This window comes from Manis javanica, chromosome 3, assembly GCF_040802235.1.
Source record: "Manis javanica isolate MJ-LG chromosome 3, MJ_LKY, whole genome shotgun sequence".
Classification (NCBI taxonomy): domain Eukaryota; kingdom Metazoa; phylum Chordata; class Mammalia; order Pholidota; family Manidae; genus Manis; species Manis javanica.
This window is the reverse complement of record NC_133158.1, coordinates 209,610,993-209,616,992: the sequence shown is the minus strand read 5'-3', so window position 1 is coordinate 209,616,992 and position 6,000 is coordinate 209,610,993.

The window sequence follows — 6,000 nt, the reverse complement described above, 5'->3', positions numbered from 1 at the left end:
AAATTCTTACATGGTGAACAGTACAAGGGCATTCATCACAGAAACTATCGGTTTTGATCATGCATTATGACCTATAAACAATCAGGTCAAATATGAATATTTGTTTGATTTTTGTACTTGATTTATATGTTGATCCCACATTTCTCCTATTATTATTATTATTTTTATTTTTAATAAAATGCTGAAGTGGTAGGTAGATGCAAGATAAAGGTAGAAAACATAGTTTAGTGCTGTAAGAGGGCAAATGTAGATGATCAGATGATCAGGTGTGTGCCTATGGACTAAGTATTAATCCAGGCTAGACAAGGGCAGCAAGACATCCACGGATGCAGAAGATTTCTCGGGATATGAGTTTTTAAAACCCCTGCATACTTGCCCTACTGAATAAACACAGGTTTTATTGTTTTCTACATATCGAAGCCTGCATTGCCTTAACTTCTCACTTGCGTTTTGTATATGTGGCGGGAGGGGCTGTGAAGTGCCAGAGAAGGCAGAAGGGAGGCCCTGGGCTTCTCAGAAGCATCCAATCCATTGTTTACCCAAGGCCAAAAGAGCCCAGAATCCTAGCATCCTCTTCTAAGATGTTCCCATGGAAACCAGGCTTGTGCTGTGCATACAGAAGGGCAACTTCAGGCACCATCGGCCGCGGCTCCTCAGCGACTGTGGTGCCTGTGGTGGGAACCTGCAGATGAGCCATCAGGAGGGAAAGGCACTGAGACTGCTCTGTTCAGCCAGGACTGACACCTTCCTCACAACCCCACTATCCCAGGCACCCCGCTTGCACCAGCCCCTCGGTGCCATCGAGCACAGACCTCCCCTGGCCTGAACAGCGGCTCCAACAGGCTGGGAATGCTAGAAGGTTCACTGCTCCCTTCAGGCCAGAGGAGCTGTGATGGGCTGAGGGGCGGGGAAGGATCTTTGCCCAGGGCAGTGTCTCTGGTGCGTTCTGCCATGTGGACAGATGACGGTCCGGTGTGACCAGGACAAGAGAGAAATGCTGCTGCTTCCCTGGACAGGGAGGTGACAGCCACACCAGCTGTCCTTCCATCTCCAGTCAGTGGCCAGTGTTCTAGGCCGGAGCCACTCAAGTTGCCATCTTTGTCTCTAATGCCAGCTCCATATCCACTTCCATGTCACCTACTAGTTGTGTGACCTTGGGACACTTTGTGACCTCTCAGGCCTCTGTTTTTTTGTCTGGCAAATGACAAAACGATATGCTGCATAAAGTTCTTGCGATTCAAAAGGCGATATGCGGGAGGTTCCCAGCACAGCGCCCACGTGAGCAGGCAATCAGCCCGTGCCCATGCGCTCTCCCCCTTCACTCCACACCAACATCAGCTCTGTCAGAGAGCTGCCAGTTCTTCCTTTGAACTGCCTCCCACTGTTCCTGCCCTCTCCACCCCATTTCTGTGTCTGTTTGTATGGAGTGTGCTCGAGCACAAACTAGAACCTACTGGAAGGATGCAAGGGTATCTCATGGAATTTTGGGATGGGCTCCCTAGCCAGGCCTCCTAACAGCCTAGAACCAGAGCTGGGGCCAAACGGTCTCTAGTCTTCTTGCACGTGGCTTGTTCTCTGCTTGTCAGCTTGCGCCGCCTCTCTGTGCATGTGGAAGACATGGTCATGCCGGCCCTGACTTCCACTGGCCTTTCGTCTTGTACATTCAACAGGAACTGGAGGGGTCTCCATGCCAGCCCCCAGTTTCAGGAAGATCACTTATTAACCCGCATTCAGTCAGGTGTCTTCCCTACAGTCTACTCCACAGATACCGCAGAGGCGGTGCCTAGGGTCAGACCTCCCTCGTTTGCAGGGGGACCTCTCAGAGAAGGGAGCGGGGATGAGCAGGCGCCCACCTCCTTCCATTCCTCAAAGCCCCCCGTACTGGGTTAGTGCCAAAATCTTTGGGCAGATGAGTCAGCAGGAGGATGCAGTCCAGACTTTACCCTAACACATGTCCCGTCCTGAATAAGACAGGCCGCAGGTTCCTGGGAGAAACAGAGGTCCCTGTCTGTGCCCATCATATGGCCCCATCATCCAGATGGCAAGGAGGCAGACAGAGCCAACTCAGGAACTTCCTCCATGCTAGTCATACGGGTGTGGATACTGAAATCTTACAAATGTGTCCAAATTTTGGCATCTGAAATACTGAGAGTTTTGAGGAAATGGGGATGATGTAAAATACTGGCTAGATTTCAGGCATAGCTATAGGCTGGGAGAAGGAAATGTTAGTTGGTTGTACTAGACCCTTTCCCAGAAAGGATCAAAACCCATTCTTCACAGGTGAGTTTAACAGGCTTCATGTGTTGTAGAGTCCCTCGTGTTTTGGGTGATTTTTCATCTGATTATGCTATCCTTAGAAGACGGTGGTGAGGAGGGTCAGCCCTGTATGGAGAATCTACTGGGAAGTGATTCATCTAGACACTCATTCTTTGAACAAATATTTACAGAATGCCTATTATGAGTGTCATAGTGTTTTAAACACCAGGGATAAAATGGTGTGTGAAAGCAGGCAAAATCCCATATCTTGTGGAGTTCACAGTCACATGGTGAAACAGGCACTGGGCAAATCAGGCAGCGGGCACAGGCGTCCACAGAGCCTACGCTGGGAGACAGCACTCAGGCTGGCTCAGGGCATCATGCCCCCAGGCCAAGTGGTGCTTGAGCTGACCTATAACCCCTGCATAGGTGTTTCCAGGAACAGAGGCAAGGAAAAGGGGTTCTAACCAGGCCAAGTTGCAGGTGCAAAAGGCCTGAGGTGGCAGGGGCATGCAGAGTGGGCAGGGCTAAGCCCAACCAGAGTGAGTGGAGTAGGGGTGAGGGCCACCGTGTTGGAGTGTTAGGGCTTTTACCCACTCTGGAAGCAGGGGTAACATGAAGAGAAGAGCACGTTAAAGCGGTCACTCTAGCTATTTTCCCAGTGGCACTAGTTCATGTGAGAAAAACGTAGCCTGACATTGTTACTGGTTTTGGTGGTGGTGGTGGTGGTGGTGGAGGGAAGTGAGTGGATTTGAGAAATATTTTGGAACTACTGTTGCCAGGACTCGGATACAAGGGTGAGGGAGAGGAGAAGTGGGGGTGGCTCGAGGGCTCTGGCTGTCCAAGTAGATGGTGACATGCTCAGAGACAGGGAGCGCTGGACGGGGTGGGGACTGGGCACTAAGCGTTATCCATTCTTCACCTTGGTAAGGTCTCCCTTGTCTAATCTAGTTTAGGTTTACCCCAGAGAGAGATAAGTTCAGAGCTTGGAATAAGGGGGTTAATGAATCTTATCTGACTATGAGGTACCCAAAGACCCCAGTTGTCACCTGATGGCACGTTTTATGAAAAGAGAGCAACTGATGTTAAGTAAGCATACAAGCAGATGCAAACAACATATATCATCAGGCAATTGCAAATTAAAGCACTGAAAAAATAAGCTATTTAGAAATACAGTCACCATGATCAGCATATATCAAAACTGGTGGATGAATACGAAGCAGTAGCCACAGTAAATGTATAGCCTCAAATGCACACAGGAGGGAACTAATTGCTTAACTCCCCCCAAAACTAAAAGAAAAACTAATCTAAACACTGAAAAGAGAAGACCATTATCTGCAGTTACTATAAGCATCTACTATACATATCCTAGAGAATCAGCTGAAACACTCAAGAGTCCAATAAATAAGAACGAAACACTGTGATATTTTTTCTAATTTGGATAAAACTTAGAATTTCCAGTGTAGGTAGGGGTGCGGGAGGTAGTCAAATACAGTGTTGGTGGCAATGTAAATTGGCCTACTGTTGAGCCAAGTCACTTTGTCACCAGGAATTACCAAAATTTGAGCCAAAAAAAAAAAGCTTATAAATTGGTTGTGGCTTGTTCCAGAGATTGTTTTAATCAGGTATAATAAGACAGGCACAAACACGGCCGTCACGAAAGAAAAAGGTTTTTATACTCATACACCCCCTAAAAATAGGGGACATGGCAAGCCATGCAGGGCCCCACGGGAAGAACCAGGGTCAGTCAGGAGGCAGACAGAGGGAGTGAGGGGGAAAGGTGAGCAAGCGTCTTCACTGCGGCTTTTACAGAGCACAGGGGCTGTCCCTAGCTGTCTGACACCCGGCCCTGCGGGATTAGAGCAGGGGAATAGGGGCTGAGCGTGAGAGCTGATCAAGAACTGCGTGAGGGCGTGGCCTTTGGACTGGCTGCATTGCATATGCAAAGCACACTTAGAGGCAAGTCTTACCATTTCAGGAATCGGCGGGCCCTGGCTATCTTTCCAGGGTCAGCAAGACCCCAGACGTCGAAGCATCTCAAATACAGAAAACAAAATTAATTACAAAAGTCTCAGCTCAAAGTGGGAACTGAGGATCAGCAATTAGTAACAATGTCAAGGTGCTGGCAAATTGGAAGATTAAGAATGGTTTGTGAGGACCTACTTCGGGGTGCTTTCAAGACGCTGTCCACAAGTGGGCAACCTCTAGCCTTCTGTCTCGGCAATGCCTGATGTTGCTCAGAAACAGCAATGCATGCTCCCGGCTGAACCATCTCACCGCTCAGTTTCCCCATAGCTCACATAACATACAAATAAGAGTGAGTGTCCAAGGATTTTTTAAATCAGTGAATTTCCATGAAAACCTCTTTTAAACAAAGATATAAAATTTACATCACATTTAACTGTTACATTTAGCACTTCAGCTCCATTCCAATGAATAAAATAACGACAATCTGAACTCTTCCAAAAACAGCGCAGACCTAACTCAGCCTGTTCCGCTGTGTGCAGGGAAGTCTGGTTTCCGTCACGTGGTGGCTGCTTCCAGCTCCCGCTGCTGATGAGCTTCGGAGAAGTCAGACGAGGAGGGAAGCTGCCAAGCCTGCAAAGAGGCGCACGTGCAGGATGCCAATGTGCAGACCTAGGCGCAGCCGCGGTCCTACTCCCTGAGACCTCCAGCTCAGCAGATCTGCTGAGACATTCACAGAGTCCGCCCATGAATGAAAGGAAGCCCAGCCAGTCTAGAGCCAACACGTTTGGTCTAATGAAATCAGGCCTTTGGCTCGCAGCACTGGAGACAAGTCCCGTGCTGGGAGGTGGCTGAGGCCACTCCTTCATCCCCTTCCTCCGCGGTCCTCGCAGCTGCTCTTACCCAGCACAAAGAAGTGCTGAAGCAGCAGGCCTGCTAGGACCCAGAGTTTACGATCCACGGAGGGCAGTTGCAAGAAGAGCTCCGTCCATTACCTTCTCAGCTTCCCATCAGGGAGAGAGGCAATAAAGCCTGGGACTATGGCTTCACACCCATTTTTATGACCATCAATTATCTGTGCAGCTGCTGTGAGCCAGGCGCCAGGCAAGGTGCAGAAACGGTCTCATTGGGGAGCACAGAGTTCCCCCAAACCAGCCACCACCTACTGGTTGGCCAGCTGCGCTGGGAGCGAAGCAGACACATTGGCTCCATCCTTGGAAATTCAGGCCGGTGCGGAGAAGCAGCAGCTGGGCCAACGCTGGCAAGCCAGTGCCGCGTGTGCAGCCATAGCAGGGCACATCAGCCCAGAAATAGCACTGTGGAGCATTTGATTTGGGTTTTTTAAGCATAGGAAGGATTTCAACAGAGGGGGAGGAGCTGACATCAGTGTTCTAGCCAGAGGGGGGAGCGCGTGCCAGGCAAACAGGCAAGTGTGTTCAGGGCACGTCCAGGCTACCCAAGCAGGGAAAGCAGGTGAGGGCAGGCTTTGAGAGGGAAGGTGCACAGGACAGATTTAGTGGATTCATCCATCACTCTTTTTTTTTATTTGTGGCAAAAAGCACATAACATAAAATTTCCCATCTTAACTAAGTGTACAGTTCAGTAGTATTAAGTATATTCACGCTGTTGTGTCCCAGATATCCAGAATTTTTTCACATTGCAAATCTGAAACTGTTCCCACTAAGTAACTCCTCATTTCCCCCTCCCTGCAACTGTGGATGACCCCCATTCTACTTCCTGTCTCTGTGGCTTTGACGATGTGGATTCCTCATTCAAGGG